Below are 18,641 nucleotides of genomic sequence, written 5' to 3' on the forward strand. Positions count from 1 at the left end.
CCTATGGGTACGACGACTTCATGTGAAACTGAAAACAAATCCTACTCTGAAAATTGCCTAGCTATCATATTAATAAGTTTTACACTTCATTTAAGCACATCTAAATGAGTGAACAGACAGATGGTTATTTGAGGAACAGATAACTTTTTCCTATGTTACTTTTATAAGTACTTACATATCCTATGGTTTTAATTAAAAAATATTTAAAACCAGTAGACTCCTGATGTGTCTTACAACTAAGCAGGTTTCACACTGGCTAGCAGTTAATGTTTGACTTAAAGAAACATCAAATATTGTTTGGAAGCTGTTACAGCTTTTACTTAAATAGGTTTTGCAAAATATAGAAAACATATGGGAAGAAAATGAGTTGAATAAAAGGGTTGTTGAAGCAGCATGCTGCTTTTCTAAAGGCAATAGCACATATATTTCCAAGCTGTAATCCTAAAAGGTTAAACTGAACCAATTACTCTAATGAATATTTTACTTGGCTCAACGCATTCATTTGACTTTCAGAAGAAAGCAAGATAAACTATCCCATGGTTTTGTATACATAACAGGAAAAGAAAAAAACAACTTGAGATTTATGTAGGTATGGTACTTTCTACATTTACACAGATTAAATATGAAGGGACAATTTTTCATAATTTTTTCTATATTCCAATTTTACTTCCCCCAAAGATTTATCTAGTGCTATTTTCATTTCCTTGTGAAAACTGCCTTTGACTTCACAGCAGTTATTTGGTGTGCTCTCTGCCTGCCCAGCAAGTGCTTGGTGAAGTCTTGGAAGTCTGTAAATTGGTGGTAAATGTAACACAAGCCCATCATTCATGGAGAGAAATAAAACACACTCGTTAGTGTTTGCCAAGCAAACCTTCTCAGGAAGTCACAAATGCCAGGCTTCAAGATTGGCACTACGCATAATAAAAATTTTAAAAAACAAAACATATCCATTTTATGGAGCATGGGCACTTCTCAAAGTGATGCTAGCTTGAGTCTGCTAAGAAAGCAGTTACCTGTACATATGCGCATCTATGTCCGTATACATATGAATGCTACTGATTACATTTAAAAAAAAAAAAAGTAACATTCAACTGTATGATTCATTTCAAATATGCTAATTACACCCAGATACTGCTCCTCCTGGTACTTAACAGGCAGAGAAGTCTCAATAATAAAGCCAGAGAATCTCTGGTAGGACACCACTAAGACTGATCTAAGCCCAAACTTTATTTTTGTTATCAAACAGCATTCGTATTTTATTTTCTTTCCCTCCATTTTAAGAAAATCAAACAAGAAATCCCCACATCCATCGTCATCGCTTGCTTCTGCAGTCATACACACTGGCAGACTCTTCACTGAAAAGCCAAGTGATCAAAATTAAGACATCAATCTGCCACTACCACCTCTGAGAACCAGGGGAGGAGCAGTCAAGCTGCCAGTAAGGCATGTTTCATCCCACCCACGATGGATCCTTCAAGTAAACACAGTGAAGAAGGATCTGAAGCCTGCTGGAGATTTACTGCTCTAAGTACTTATACTTTGCCCACAAAACCAGATATGGCACAGATGTTAGTATTATTCTGGTTGCATCCTTAAGATCAGAGCCATCTCAAATTTAAAGGACAGGTTATTTTAAAGACTTCATATCACCTCAAAATACATTTTCTGTCACACATACCATTCTGACAGCTCCGTTCCAATATCAAAACTTCCACTTCTACCCACATTCCTTTCACTCTTCCTTCACTGTAATGTTTTCTTCTCCCTCCATATCCTATTTCAACAACAATAGCAAACTACACAAATATTCTTAACATCCCTGTATTTCCCCCCCCTCTTCTCTGACCCCAACAATAGTTACTGAACCAGCAGCTCAGTCTGAAATACAACACATTTGTGAGTACACACTAACAAGACGATCATGTGTGCCTCCTTGACACCACTTCATGACTTCTGGGTAGTCAACTAAATGTCCATGAGGATGATGAACCACTGAAGAGGACCACACTGCTCAACAGTAACACGGTAAGCAAGAAAATAGCCCTAAACAGTGGATTCAGGTTCTGGGCTATGTACAGTATATGCATGACTTACATAAACCAATGATTGTGACCCAGTGATCAAGACCTCAGTGAGTCAAAGCTGGTAAAAATGTATTAGTGAAAGCAGAGGTTGCTTCTTTTAACAGTCAAGTGAGGAAGATACATTTGCATACCATAACAAGCAGGTTTAAAAATAAATAAACAAATTTGAATGACAGAAGATTCTCAAGCCATAACATGAGGTATAAGGATAGCAAAAGTCAACTGCTCACAAGGACATGGGAAGTTAAATATACATCGGAACAGGCCACAAGAGGGCTTCGTAAGTGGAGATACATTTTTTGTACTTGATGTAGTGGAAAATAGGGATCCCAAGAGCATCACTAAAGTCAGAAAGCTGACAGACAAGCACAGAGCTGTTCCTGAATTTTCCTCAGTGGAAGAGCAGAAGCAAAAACAACAACAACAACAAAAACACAAACAAAAAACAACCTACAGCATGGCAAGTACACTTCCAGTACCTTCACATCATTAATCTTCATCACTACTGCTGGCACTTTCTTCTCCTTTTCTACTTACTGTCTTTTTCCCCGATGACCACCTTACTGCAATCTGTGATAAAACCTTATGCTGCTCATATCTAACCAAGACATCTATATTGGCACAGGACTTTAAATGCAAGCCTTCCATTAGAGGACAGGCGTAATTTTTCAAAAATGCTGTGCTGCAAACAGTGCAACAGCTGAAGAACGAGATGCAGCACTCCTTCCTTTGAAGGAAAAACTGCCAGACTTGCTCACTTCTGTAATTAAGAATGTTGCTTCCAATTCTGGTTAGAAAGTGCAGCTCTGTGGCTTTCTTTGATCTTCTCTGATGACAATGAAGACCTAGTAGGCTCTCTAAAGCCCTTTTCATTAAATTTGTTTTATTCTTCAAAGAATGTTTTCCACTCTCTCACATCTCTTTACATGAGAAGGTGTTTATGTCAAGCTGCAAGACACAATTAGAAAGCAAGTCAAGGTGCAAATGTCAGAACATGAAGTGGTTCTTTGCAGATGCTAACACATGCAGGCACTCACTTGAAAACCGCCCAGAAATGGCAAAGCTTGGAGACTTTAAGTCTCCAGCCCACACCCATAATCCTGAGCTTCAGAGCAACTTTCAGATCTCATTACTGTACACAAGGGCTAAAGACACTCAGAACAATTAATCCCAGAAGAAAACTTGCTTTGTATTGCAATGACTTCGGTTATCATCTCAAAGGTAACGAGGTTGAAGACAGATTATTAAACTTCAAGACTTTTTACTTAAGTGTAAAATAAATTTAGATTTGAATCTTAGAAATATTGCTAATTTCATGACCAGAAATTGTATGCACATACAGCCAGCAACTATGACTTGTTGTACCAGAACCCAGTCTCACAATCTTCTTACAATAAACCAAAAGCATTTTGTTGGCATGGATGAAATGCTTCTCCAGGAAGAGAGGCTTAATTATTTAATGGAGCAAGCCAAAAGCCCTTGTATGAATAACTCTTCAGGACTTATTTCCTAACAAGAGTGTACTTACACCTCGGGCAGCTTGTAGACCTGGCAGCTGACATTTGTGGGGCAGATAAGATACCAGACCCTGCATCCAGGACAGCTTGTGGCTTTTAGCCAGTGCTCTAATATAAAATGAGCAATGACTTTACATAGCCAGGGTCGTGTAAAATGAGTGTAAATGCATACAGATTAGTTCCTAACCCTAAAGTCTAGAGACTCACACCCCTTGTTTTCTCCTCTCCCTGACCATTTGAACCAACACTCCCCTTCCTTCAGTGTTTCTCCTAAAACAAGAGGGAAGTGATTCCCCTACTACAACTAACATGGGAGCTAGGGAGTGCTCTTAAAGTGATGGCAAATGCACATCTGCCACATCTCAAGGACAAAACGCTTACTGGCCATCCTTCTCCAATTCTTTCTGGCCAGAACAGCAGGCCTTTTCTTCACCTTCCTCTCCTAGGCCTGGGGAAAAAAAAACTGTCACTCAGTTTCCTTACAATATATATATATATCAATATGGAATATATCAATATGGAACAAAACGACCAGCTGTAATACTACTGCTGTCAATAACCAGGATTTCTACAGGTGACCATCCTGAGACTCATCCTGACCTGGGGAATCTCAGCCAGATGGCTCCTTTGATCTCTCTATTTCAGCTGCAAAACCCCACTGCTTCCATGATAGGTTTCTAAAATGTGGGCGCATGACCTTCAGTTTTACATTTAACAAAGTAAGAACAGCACAACAAAAACACCATGCCAGTAGATAATCCTTGTGCCACTGGCACTGTAATTTAGCAGTGATGACTCCACATTGTTTTAATGGGCACTGAATTTCTGTCAACATAAGACTAGGAATAATGCAGTCTAATACAGGTCTGAACCTAATTTTCATGAAACAAGTATGTCACATCTTTTCCACTACTATACATTGTGAAGGATTACATTGTTTAAGCTTGATGGTTTTTTTCCTGCATCCTCAAGCGGATGATATCTCAGTGTTGAATTTAAAGGTCCCAAACATGCCGGAGATGGAGAGGGAAGTCAATAATTCTATAATAATACTGGTGATAGGTGGATGGTTGGACTGGATGATCTTGGAAACCTTTTCCAACTTCAGTGATTTTATGTTATTAATAAACTTTTTTTTTTTTTTTTTTTTTTTTACATAATCCCTGTAGAAGTATGGTGCAAAGCCATCAGAAAGTTAGGCAAGAAGGCAAGCAGTAAAAATTAAGTGAGAACCAGAGTTTTCATTCATTCTCAAATATGCATCTCTTGCTACAGCAGTCTTCTGCTATATATAAACAAGAAAGTCTCTCCTTGCTCTCCAAACATCCCTTTTAATCAGGGTCTAAGAAAGAAACTGCTTCAAAGCTAATCAGCAAATTAAACAGACATTGATATTTTCAAAGCAAATTCCAGCTGTCTGTAGTCAAAACATAAGCAACATAACCACAGTAAAAGGGCTGCCAGAGAAGGGAAACATTAGGAAATTTCAAAGTTGCATAAGTGTTTAACATTTACTTCACTGTACATGATATTCATACTTTATAACAGGAACTGATGCATGACAAAAAGAAACCCATAATTTGTACACTCAGCTGCATTGCCACATGCAGTCCCCCACATATCCCATACACTAGCATAAATACTCATGGTTGGAAGAACCAAAGGGAAGCAAATGTAAATAAGTCTCAAAGGACTGAGTTTTCACACTGATCAGCTCAGCACATATTATAGTGCAAAATCTTAACCATTTGTCTCCTTTAAAGTATTCAAGTTCCTCAGTACTTACACCATACCATTTATATAATTCGTTTTTAATGAAGCAGATACAGAATTGAAATAGCTCTGAAATATTGATGCTGAGAAAAATTTAGACAGCTCACTTCTCTTTGGGTAGTTAGAATAGAGTCATCTCCTGAGGTAAATTAGTGAATTACTTCAGCAAATAGTAGTTTCTACTACTGCTTTGTATCTCATCAGTACAATGTGATGAAACAAGCACATTAGACCTATGAATAAAAAATATTTTTGAATCTACTTCACAATTTAGAGTAAAAAACCACCTGGATTCAGATACCTCTCTTCTCATTCAGACTGTGTGATTTAAATTAACTTTTACAGATTTGAGCATGCATGAAGGGGAGGCCTTAAGATTATCTTTCACCTTTAGCAGGAATGAGATTTTTTTGGCTCTGTATACACACTTCAATTCCTAAAACTAGCAGAAGAGAACAGTTGGAATAAGATCAGAGACATCTTCAAGTCTTCCCAATGATATCATATGCCAGAGCATCTCTTGTCAAATAAATAAAACACAAGAGCAAAAGTATCAAAACCTGCTAAGCGGGGATACCCAAGATGAGCTGTGTTTAAAAAAAAAAAAAAAGAAAAAAAGCCTAAGATCTATAGAAACTGCTGGTGGTGAAAGAGATGCATGGATGCACTTGAGAAGTCTGTTGTGTCTGAAAAGCCCAGAACAACAAAACAAAAGGAAAATGATAAAAGCATACACCTAGAAGGGTGCAACTAAATCCACACCTAAGAAGTATCAGGAGACAGAACCACAGAAAACAAAGCATGCCTTCTAGCTGGCAGTGCCTCTTCACTCACCTCATCAGCTTGTAAAGCCTGCTGGAAGCAGATCTGCAGAACTTGTGAGGAAAAACAAAATACATTATTTGCATGTTTGCTATTACAGCTCTCAGGAGAACTTACCCATAACTACTTTACCAACACAATTATCCATACAAGATCCCTCCCAGATGCAGCACAAGCACCAGCTCATATTTACTAACTGTACTTCTAGCACTGTAGATGTATTTTATTTATTTATTTTGCTTTCTCTTCCTTACATAAACAATTTTAATTTGCATAGTCTTCAGGGCAGCCAGATGGAAAATTAGTATTGATTTCTTGTCTGAGCCAGCCAGCACTTCCATCTAGTAAGTTAAAAAGGCAGTCACCCCAACCCATGGATAAGCACTGTTGTCTGTAGCTCACAACATCTCCACAGCGAAGGAAAAAAGCAGTTTCAAAATTTCTGATCTCTACTTTACAGACTAAAGCCATGTTATTAAATTAACTGGTTCCCATCTTCTCTGTGAGCTTCACTTATGTCACTGTGCATTTCTTAAGGCTCACAGAGCGCAATTCAAACATGGGACCATCATCTCATGCCTCAGCAATAACCTACTAGCAAAACAAAGGCACTGCTGGAGCTGGTCCGTATCAAGGACACTGCTAACAGGACACAGGCCTTGGCAGAGGGAAGATACCTCTCTCTAATAGAGATATACATCCAACTTAAAAAGTGTTACCTGATAGTAGACGAAGTATTTTGCATTAGAAGGTACTGTGAAAGAAGCTTGAAGACCTATTCTCTACATCCCTTGACTATCAGCAGAAACAGAAAGAGCCTTTGAAGAGTCTGCAAAGGCTATACTCAAGAGAACACTTAGGAATGCTTCCCAGGTTGTTTGGGGTTTTTGTTTTTCTAAACATTAACGAAACTCACTGTAGCTTTCAACTGAGAAAATGAAGATAGAAACAAGGATAAGAAGCTAGAACAAAGCTAAATATAGGTATAGTTACCTGATGCTTTAGATAACTGGTGAGTCATTCGATTACTTGCACTGGAATTAAAGCATTTGAAAATTAAAGGGTGCACAATCTATCTATGAATGGAAGACAACATCATATGCACATCCAGCCCTCACCTTACAGACAATAATGCCTCCCAAGATTACCCATATTTTATGTTACAAGATGAATTCATTTTGTTCTTTAAACACAGTTCTTTAACACAGGGAGTACCATCAAAACATTAAGCTAAAGAGATGTGAAGCAATCATCATTCAGGACACTCCACAAACACTTTTTTCTGCTTTCCTTAACAGTGAAATTTAAAAGCTGGCCAATGACTAAAATAGGTGAGTAAGAGCACTAACTTGGCAAGAATCATAAGCAATCATTCAAGAAAAACGTGATCTAACACTTGTAATTTTAAACTATCTCGCAATCTGTCTTACAAAATAAAGAAAAAATTTTATTTGGATGAGTCAATATATTCATTACAGGATGCCTATCACAGCAAAAGCTCAAGTGAATGAGCACTGCAGAAGAACACGTAATAGAAGTGCTATCAAGATGTAACTGAAAGAGTCACAAAGTAAGCGTGGTGTATATACATTTATTCAAAACTATCTATTTTTACTAATATAGCACACAAAGAGGAAAAAGATAACTCATATATTAGAAAGCTCTGCAGAGGACAAAATCCTACTGGAATACTCCACATGTAACAAAACTTCATCTAGAACTGATGCAAATATATGGTAGCTATCAGAATAATTAAGTTTCAATGCCAAGCAATTCTGGGTAGAGATAACTTAAATCACACTGATGTGACTGAATAGTTCTTGGCTGAGGTCACATACCTAAGGCTTGCTGTCTGCTTAAACAGCTCACCACAGAGCACTTCTTATCACATAGTGCTTGTGTGACACATGAGGAAATACTTTCACTCCTTTAAAAGCTTACAGCACCTAATCTAATTTAGAAAGTATAGCTGCAGCAGGCAACAGCATTAAGAGCCTTTTTTTTATTATTATTATTTTTAAACACTATTAAACAGATCTATATATAAATGTGCCTCTTCCATGGAAATACTTAATAGATCAGAAAATAATTTTCAAGATGTTGGCATATACAAATTAGGGAAGGCTGATTTAGGCATTAGATTGTGAATTTATTTAGCATAAGCATTTATGCTTTCTAAATCCATTAGGAACCCTGTTATTAAGGAGTTTATTAACTGCTGTGATAACAAGCTCTTTTAACTCAGGGATGATGGTGTAAAATAAAGTCAACTACCAATGAGTTCAATGAAAAAAAAAAATGTTCTATTCTTTGCATACCTCAGAATTCACACAAATCAGAGAGCCCAGCAAATATCTTGGGAAAATAATCAGAAAAAATAATCAGAGATTCTTTTCATTCAATGCTCTGAGCAACTCAAAAATTTCCACATAAACAAACTGAGATGAAGCAAATTATTTCAACAGTCCTGAGTGGAAATATTTCATTTTATCATGCAACAGGTAATTCTGGATGACTTACCGTGATAAACACCATGACATCAGCACCCGTATGGAAGGATAAAGCCTATCTCAAAAAGGCTGCTTGGTGGAACAATACTACTTTTAGCAAACTGAGCAACTGCCTTAGAAGTTCAGGCTCACATGACACATAAGGGGAATTTTCTTCCATCATGAGGAGCTCTTCAGGCTAGAGAGCAAAGAACCACAGCTCTCCGAATGGCTCAACAGGCCATGTTGCTACAGGTCAATACTAACCAGGGCTAAGTGTAAAATCCATGGCAGGCATTTAATGCTTCAGATTAGCAGTCACTTGATTAACGTGACCTACTGGCCCCATTGTTACTTTATTATTTATTTTTATGTCATGTCCTTTGTGCAACTGAATCCTTGTTCACAATTTTAAGTTGGTCCTCCTTTCAAAAATTTCACAGAGTTCAGAATTTGATTTTCTTTATGGCTCTTTCAGAGAAGTAATAAAATTATATACCTAGTAGTTTAATAGTGTATTTTTGCAATTAGTGTAGCTGACAAGTTCAGCACCTTTGAAAATGTATCCACTAAGGAAACAGCAGGAATTTCTTGTTTGTTCATTTATTAGGGAAAGTTGTAGAAAATCACTGCCTTTCCTGGAACAATAAATTTTACAACACTAAAGCTGAGGAGGGGGAATAACAATAAAAAAGTAGTTATAGTTCATCCTGAGTCATTTCCCCATACTGACACTGACTAGCAGATGGGTGTCTATCCAACTACTGATTTTATCTTAGTTCTTATGAAGAGTTCAATTCATGAAAACCAATCAAGAAGAGGCAACCCACACACCTCAGAGGACTAGTGAAGGGTGGGACATGACTTTTTTTTTCTCTCTACTTTCTATCTCCTTCCCTAACTAGGTCAGGGCTCTAACATGACCAGGTAGAAAAGGCTAAAAGCACAAACTGATTCTCCTAGCACCACCAGACACCTTAAGGTTTGAAGGCCACATACAGCGCAGGCAAAACACTGCTAGAAAATGAAGGCTTTTTCTTTTTGCACTCGGTGATCTTCACATCCCAACTTCTCTGAGAAAACAAGAAGCACTGAATATAGGAACTCCAGCAAGAACCTAACCAAAGCCCAAAAATATCTTAAAGAAACGGGAAATAATGGATTGATGTTATGCAATATGAATGGACTTAAGCTGTACAGAGTTCCCTGATTATAACTTAACAGCACTTCTTGTAGTTTTAGAACTCTGATGATATAACAGCTACATAGCCATTCTATGTCTTCCTACTATTTGCTGATCTTTCTCAGTATGCCCCATCCCTGGAGGTGTTCAAGGCCAGGTTGGATGGGACCCTGGTCAGCCTGGTCTAGTATTAGATATGGAGGTTGGTGGCCCTGCCTGTGGCAGGGGGTTTGGATCCTTAGTGATCCTTGAGTTCCATGCCAATCCAAACCACTCTATGATTCTATGATCACAGTGAGCTTTACACTCTTATCATTGTAAGTCTCAGGCCATCTTAGAATTGATCCGTATCACCACAACATCTATGGGTCTGAAATCCTCCAAGGGTAAACAGGCAGACAATAAAGAAACAAAGAACTGAACAAGATCACTCTAGCTGTAACAGAAAGATTAATCTCATAACGTTCCTCCCTTCTTTCTGCTTTTTGTGACCTTCTATGTCTTTGTATGCTGGCCCACATACTGCCAGAAAGGTCAGCCAATTTTTCTCATTCTTTACCTATCAGGAACACCCAGTCGGGCTCTGATCCCTCAAGTTCCTCTCTCACATGCCCTCTATAGCCTTATTGCCCTTCCTTCTGCAATACTAACCACACAGCAGAGCCTCAGCACAACTCAGTATATCCTCTCTCTTTCAAATGTTCAACTTCTACATTCTGCCCTTCTCTAGTTTTGTCTCCCCATCACTCCCTGCAATGCTTTCTCCTGAGCATGCTCTGGCATCCCTCCTTCCTTCCCATGACACCACTGACTCATGCTGCCCTCTACTCACTCCCCTTCTGCCCCTGCCTGTTTCTTCTACCAATGCTCCCCTTGCCCTGAGGCACCAACTGACTGACATGCCCCAGACTGCCACTCACTCAAATGCCTTTATTCCAAGGCAGCTTTCAAACATGGCTCAGCAATCTTAAACTCAGAACAAAGATAAAAAAGAATACATCAAAAACTGCAACGATGAACTACAACATATGCTTGCAAAAAATGCATTGTTGGTCATGACTTGTTCATAGTCTTTCCTTAGCACTGATTTTTGTGGGTAATGGCAGTGTAGTATGTTTACCTCTGTACTAGTAAAACATTTCATAGGATACCACATGGGAAATTATCACTTCAGATAGAAATGATGCCAACAAAAGTAGCAGAAAGAGCAACAGAAATTCACAAACACAACCAAAAATATTGCTGGATAGGAGAGGTCGAGAAATTATTTTGAAAAGTCTTACATCAAAAGATAAGAGGCCTTGCTGTAAGTTAGGAGAGTGCACTGATGAGACCTTGTTGGCACCAAGCTCCAAGAAATCAAGAAGGTGGAGGAGAACTGAAGTGTCACACCAAAAGAACCAGGTGAATTTGTGAGTTACAGAGGCAGAATGGAAGCAATTGCAGCAGCATGAAGTGCAATGTCAGGCACTTACTTTCACAACAGTCATCAAAAACTCTGCTAAAAATGGTATTCACCAGCTGGAAACATGAAAGGATAAAAAGCACGCACATGTCAGTCTCAGATGACTGTAAAACTGCAGTTACGATACCATCTGTCATGGAGGTCTTGGGCAAAGGCTATTCCAGGAGAAAAAGAATATAAGCCATCAACTTTTGTTAAGCTGGAGATATGCAACCTTTTTTCCTCCCTTCTTCTCCCTCCTTCTCAGAAATAGAGTTAAAAGAACAGCAAGACACTTGAACTGGGAACAGCTGAAAATAGAAATCATCAAAAATTTTAAGCCAACTACTCCAATATTACCCATGGAGATACTTGAGCAGAGAACCAATATGACAGCTTGCACCTTTCAGAGGTGCACACTGAATGAATATCGACAAGGAAAATGTGGTTTATTCACCAGCAGCTCCCCTTTCAATCATTAGAGATATAACCATTCAAAACACAGACTCAAGCAAACAACCATCCATTCTGAGGAACAAGATTCTGCTCATAGAAGACAGACATCCAGCCAGACTCAATCACACAGGTAAAACAACATTACTGGTTATACTGCAGTTATAGGCAAGCAAAATGAGTGCACACCAATAAAGTGATGCTTCAATATTCTTCTGAATAGGAGTATTCCTATTTTTTGTATCATGCAGTACAGCTTCAGCACAGCGCAAGAAAAGCTTGTGCCAGCAGAGGGAGGCAGCTGCTCTCCAGGACACGCATCCTCACACTCCCCATCGCACAGTAGGAAGCCAACGAGTTTGTTTTTATGGAAGTGAACTCACCCCTCAGCCATTGTGTAAATGTAGCTTTAAATCAGGCTGAAATTAGATTTCACCGTATTTAACAAAACCTCTCCTTTGTTGCTCCTCTTTTCCAATGTTAGACAGGAAATAAATGCATTCGTGAAGGAAAAAAGGGAAAGAGTTCATGGCTCTTCCCTGAGTACATTCTGGCACACAAGGAAAAACTAAGTAGAAAACATACAACAGTAAATTTAACAAGACACTCAGTCTTCACATTACACACAGACACAAAGATCTCTCACAGGTCCACTCTTAAATGTTAAGCTTCCTTTTATCATTGTTCTCCTTCATTACATTAACCTCCTGAAAAAATACTAGCAGTCCAACACTTGCAGTCCAGCTTTTCTTCGTAAATTTAATTTACTTGGCAGAGAATATTAGTGCTAAAACTCAGGCACAATAAGACTGCCACGTATTCATTTTAGGATGGAACTTCTCTTCCCTTCCTATTTTAACTATTTTGGTCACAGTACTCTTGTTCTTAACCAGTTTTATTTCCACCAGTCTTTCTAGAAACTGACAGCTCTAAAATTTAACTACTTTAAATCAAATCCACATTACTGAAAAGCACATTGCACAAGCTGATTTTATTCCATTGGTTGGAGTTTTTTATAGTCTCAATTGTGTATTTCCACTGCAGTTTAAGTAACTGCATAGCAAATGAAGCAGAGTTTGCTCTGAATAATGAACAGCTTTGACAGTCATGTCCAAAGCTCGCAAAGGAGTTTATGGTGGTGGTGGCAGCAGTGGATACAATGGGGAACTGGTGCAAGGAAGCCAAGAGGACATGCCCAAGGCCATGAAGCAAGTTAGTTGCTGAGCTAAGAACAAAAAGTTTCTTCTCTTAATCTAGACTTCAAGTACCCAGGAATGCTTCTTTTCCAATTGAGTCAAAACCTTCTGATAATTATATGGACTTACCAAGGTTTCAGATTCCTTAGAAAAAAAGGAAAGAGACCAAATATTAGTCACTTACTTTGATGCACACAATCATTGCTTAGGATTTATTTACAGAAGTTAATCAATTTTAGGGGAGCTAGAAAAGCATGTTTCTAATACCCTAATTCTCTACAAATCTTCTATTAAGCTGCATGTTTTAAGAAAGCTAAGGCTGGTTTAGAGAACTCAAATAACTTCATTCTGAAGTCAGAAATTCTCCTCTTGCGTCTTATTTTGAAAAACATTCTGGGTAGAGCACCACAATAGTTTTCCTGTCTAAACCAAATGAGGCTTCTAGAAAGCACTTAAAATTATTAAGGCATGCAGATAACATGACAAGAGTCTAAAAATGGAAGGGACAAGGCAAAAAGCTGTATTCAGTTATTAAACATACATATTTGCATTTAAATCTGCATGAACGTGCTTTAAAGCAACCTACAAACTAACCGTGGAAATCTTTGCAACAGAAGTTGGTAAAACCAAGATTTTGGCATAATTCAAAAAATTAGATTTTCATACAGCAGTTACATTATACACAAAAGATTACAGAACAGATTAAATTGACTGAAGTTTAAACTCAAAATGGAGACGATCAAGGTAAATATTAGATTATCTTTCCACACCTAAGAGAAAACTCTTACATTTGTTTCTGAAATACTTGACAATAAGTCTTCCAGGAGACAAGATTATAAAGTTTGATTCAGTCTCCATCCAAACTTTCAAACATACATTTCAAACAAAGTCTACTCAAGGCACAGTAATTCTTCTGAAGCTACAAATGAGCTGAGCAAAATACCACAAGTACTTAGCATACTAATCCTTGCTTTATTTCTACTTATATAAAACATTTCAAAATGAAACATGCCTCATCAACGAAACTAAGTTTGCCATTACCAAAAGACTAGGTGGACACATCATTACCTTCTATGACCCATAAAAACCAAAGAGCCTTTCTTTCCCCTGTAAGTCTGGAAATTGGCACAACAGGACAATAATTCACAAACACATGAAATATTATTAATACGAATGTCTACCAAGGCAACAGTTCAGAAAAAAAAAAACCTGGGGAGAAATCCAATAAGGCATCTAGCCAGTAGTACGGGGCCATAATAAGGAAAGGCAAGTTTCCATACTAACTCCTAAAGTGGAAGCATACAATAGGATTAGTCTTATCTTATTTAAGTTTCTTAGCAAGTCTGCATCCTCCAGACAGTGTTCTGTTTCCAGTAGGACTCAGACTCCACTCTTTAAATGAAGCAGCAATAGCTACGCTTGGCAGAGTTAGAAGCATGAGAACATCAATAGGCAGAATGGTAGAATCAGGTTTCACTTGAAGAAAAATAAAATTTCAGGCTAGATAAAAATAAGCCAACATATTCAAAGCAGCTTACAGGCTACCATTTTTAGGTCATGCCTTGTACTTTTGCCTGCTTTTCAGTTCATATGTAGGAAGGTAAGATTATAAAGTGGCTTCCACATGGCATTTCAATTCAGATTATTCTCTACATAATAATTAAATGCCTTTCTTCTCAACACTTACATACTACTTCGCTAGTCTGAGAATGTTTTTTGTATTTAGCCATTTCTGAGAAGGTTTTTTAATCCCTTCAAAGTAGGAAAGTCCTAAATAGAGCTAATCTCATGCTCCATGAACTTCAGTGCAAATGCTGCAAGCATTTCTGTTCTTCTTAACAACTTCATTTTAGTGTTTATATGGGAATACAGCGCTACTACCATAACCAAGCAAAGCAAATATGCTGCAGTAAATGTAAACTTTGAATAAAGTGTAGCTTTCAAAGTATTATGGCATATTTCAGCCCAGACTGCCAGTGACAGACCTTTCATGTCAACAAGAATTTTAGAATGCTCAGACCAGAACCCATTGGCAGTACGTTTTCTCCACAGCATGTCAACCTGCTTTCTGAAGACAACTGCATTTCAGTTCCAGATAGAAAACATCTGAGTAGAAATGGTTGAATATCAGGAAAATCTGGCCTCTTTAAACAAAAGGGCAGGATGGCTTGTTGGAATTATGCCTCATCCTTCTGAAGATTCATGTATTGCTCCTTATAGCTCTGTCTTTTATAGAGTAGTAGTAGGCAGCACCACTGATGATTTGGTATTCTTTAACAGGAGACAAAACACGCAAAATATGTCAAATAAGTTCATGACTACACAAACACCAAAGACCCAACTTTGCCACTGAGATCAAATGAAGCTCATATTGAAACATTTTGTTTACCTAATGGAAGCATTTCAGAAAAGAACTTAGGCTGTTCAAATTTTTTCCGTAATACTTGATATCCAAAAATCTATTTATTATGTCTACACAAGCAGATACTAGATGTAAACTGTCCTTACGTTTACTCAAAACATAATAATCACACTGTCTCAGCACACTCATCCACACTACTACCAAAAAAGCACTATCACAGCAAAAGATACATTTAACACACCTTAAAAATTCAGTATTTATATTAGAATTACCTTTCCCCCCCAAAAATAGGTAGATTTTTTAAAATATTACTTCAAATTGTATTCAAATTCAGGACTGTGGATCTGATACATTCATCTAGATAAGTAAAATCATTAGAAATTATTTGGATCCATATACTTCTATAACAGATCTCAAATGGTAGCCTTTTCAAAGAAAAAAAACAATCAGCAACATTACAGCCCACCTTAAGTGCATTTATCATCATCTTCTCCATCTTAATAAAAAAGAAAAATCCAAACAACTCCAACCTAAGACTCTCATACAACTCACATCTTCATCTTCCTCTTTGCTAGCACATACCCAACAAGAAGGACCTCAAGCCTACCTGTCATCTTTGGCTGCTCTAAGGAAGATCTACACAACAACCAGTTTCGAGTTCTTTGCAACATCTCATGCCACTTACTCATGATGAAATTGTTAGGCATATGGAAGAGAAAAATGGTTAGAGATGAAAGAAATCTGGATCAAAGTTACTACAGAAATGTGATCAGAAATAAGGAAAAAAAAAAAAGGTTAGAAAGCAATTATCTAGTTCTGATTTTCCTTCTGGCAATCAACATAATCATACGAACCACCACCAAGGAACTTCCATAGGTAATACAGACATCACTTGGAGAAAGCAGCATCAGAAACCGTTTTGTAAGAGCTATTTTAGAAGAGAATTCTTGCCAGAAATAAAATGTTTAAGGAAGACTCCATTATAGAGGAAAATAAGAGGCTGTTGATGTTTCTTTCCTACAGGGTTTCAATAGCCAAAGCAGACTTACTGGGAGCAGAGAGGAACAGGAAAGGAAATAAAGGCATAAAAGTTGGTTACTACGAAACTTCACTCTGTTTCACATCTTAAGGAAAAAAATAATTATATTGTAAGAACGTTTTTAGACTGAGCAAAAGCAACACTCTCATTCTGTTTGTTCTAGCAGTAATAAGTACAAACAAAAAAGAAAAAAAAAAAAAGGGGCATTCAACGATTAAAGCTTCTTCTGCAGAAAGTTATGCTAGCCCTTAACACTTAGTTTGAATGGAAGGCTGTTTTTTGTTTTGTTTTTGAGGAAAAAGATCCCACTAAAAGTCATGTGTAGCATGTAGACAGAGCTGTACTTTAACTCAGGAAATTCAAAAAAAAAACCTCCAAACAACATAAAAAAATCATAAGCAGATTTCTATTTTGAAACTTCAATCTAGTATTAATGGCAGTAAAGTAGAGAAAAAGCTACGAATAAAACCCAACACCACAATATCTCAGATAATGCAATGCCTGGATAAATCAAAATCATCAGCTTGGGTTTGTGGTGCAGAAGTTTATAGTTGAACGCAGCTGGATCACAGTCAGCCTGCCAGCTCCCAGTACAGCACCTCCAAGCCATATTGATTTCTGCAGAAGAAAAGGCCCCATAAATCTGCTTGAACAGCATTGCGTCATCCCTCTGGTTGGCTTCAAGAAGCAAATTAAATGTTTTCCATTAGCATGGTAAAGAAGCTATACAATTTTGTTTTTATTTCGAATACAGGCTCAAGTTACGGAACACTTGAGCTAACTCTGTGGCCAGGACTACATGTTTCGCGTTTGTAAAGCCAGCAATTCATGCTTATGGGAAACCAGATGTGTATACTGCACAGTTCCCAGGACCATGGATTATTTTGAAATATGTTGTTGTTGATTAAAAGGGAGAACCCGTTTCCCAGTAACACATGGAATACAATGAAGGAAAAACAACATGCTCCTACAGGAGAGGCAGAGAACAAAGTGGTAGGAGCAAAGAACGAAGGAAAAACCAGCAATGCTGTAGTATAACAAACAGCAACAGCTCTGAGAAGCAATAAGCAGAATATTACTTGAGGCAACAAGAACTCCTTGATCAATTATTCATATCATTGACACCAATTGTTACAGCTGCATCAGTGAAAAAAATCTAGGGCAAATAGAAAACCTTCACAGCTAGAAAGTGCCCTTGATTTTCACCAGAACATTTGGCTGCTTCCTATCATATGTTTCTGGTTAGCAGAACAGCCCTCCAACAAAGGGGAAGAAAGAGGCAGAAAGATGCAGAACAAACTGATTTACTAGAAGTAGTAACAGCATTCAAGGCTGCATTTCAATCCATGCACTGTACACCACCAAAAGCTCAGGGCACCTTGCACTTCCATACATGAATCACCACCACCACCCCATTTAAGGGCATCAGTGCACACTAAAGATTATGCAAAAAGCTCCTATGAGGTCCTTACGCTCTCACTGCATACAACTGTACTTCTTATATAACATGTGAAAGAAATACTGCTTTTTTTTTTTCGTGGTTACCACAGCTTGTATTGTTTCATGCAGTCCCAAGGTAAATGTAACAAAAGGAAACGTTGAACAGATAAGTATTTCAGGATTTTTGCCCTCCCATTCAAAGTCATTATACAGTTGTCAGTTTTTCTGCTCTGCCAAGGTTTCATTACAGTATCCTCAGTTGTTCAAGATGGCCTTGCTGGCAGACAGAAGAAACTAAGTGAATTTAATGACGTGAGAAGCAGAGAGAAAGGGAATGGCATACAGAGGGTGCTCTGTGGGCCTCCCCTTGCTTGGTGGTCTTACTTCCAAGCACATACAACAGATCTTATGGGGTGAAAAACTGAATGTAAAAATGGTAAAATCGAAATCAGTTTGAGTTTTTCTCCACTAATGTTAAATGATGAACTTTGGTCTAGTTCAGAGCCCTGCTTTCAGAGAAAGATCAGTGAGGGATTAACAAGAAAAATCTGCTATTCTTAGACAAATTAAGGAAAATTTATTTACAGAGCCTTCAATTTTTAAAGTTAACACCTTGCAAAAGCTATTTTAAAATTGCAGAAGTTGGAAGACCTTTAGAAGGACCTAAGTTTAATCTTAAATTGTGAAAAATACTTTTTCCATTACTATTACTTTTTTCCCCCAAATCAACCTTCTACACAAAGTTCTATCAATCCTGTCATTATAAAGGACTCAGAGGGCACACATCATCACCACATTCAAAATCTTGTCTTTCTAATAAAATCATAGTATATTCAAAA

At 37.7% G+C, this 18,641-nt stretch overlaps 1 protein-coding gene across 5 annotated transcripts in view; it reads right to left on the reverse strand.

The window, feature by feature from the left end:
* FAM110B (family with sequence similarity 110 member B) overlaps positions 1-18,641 on the reverse strand; it is a 103,955-nt gene that overhangs the window by 57,709 nt on the left and 27,605 nt on the right. The window contains exons 3-4 of one of the 5 annotated variants that reach the window (XM_048939936.1): positions 7,190-7,230; positions 6,209-6,249 (exon numbers count right to left, since the gene is read on the reverse strand). The exons of 3 other annotated variants lie outside the window; for them this stretch is intronic. The gene's annotated coding sequence lies outside the window, so the exon portion shown is untranslated. The remainder of the gene's footprint in view (positions 1-6,208; positions 6,250-7,189; positions 7,231-18,641) is intronic. One more of the 5 variants, XM_048939939.1, reaches the window with a different exon arrangement.

The sequence above is a fragment of the Lagopus muta genome, chromosome 3, assembly GCF_023343835.1.
Source record: "Lagopus muta isolate bLagMut1 chromosome 3, bLagMut1 primary, whole genome shotgun sequence".
In the NCBI taxonomy this organism is placed as follows: domain Eukaryota; kingdom Metazoa; phylum Chordata; class Aves; order Galliformes; family Phasianidae; genus Lagopus; species Lagopus muta.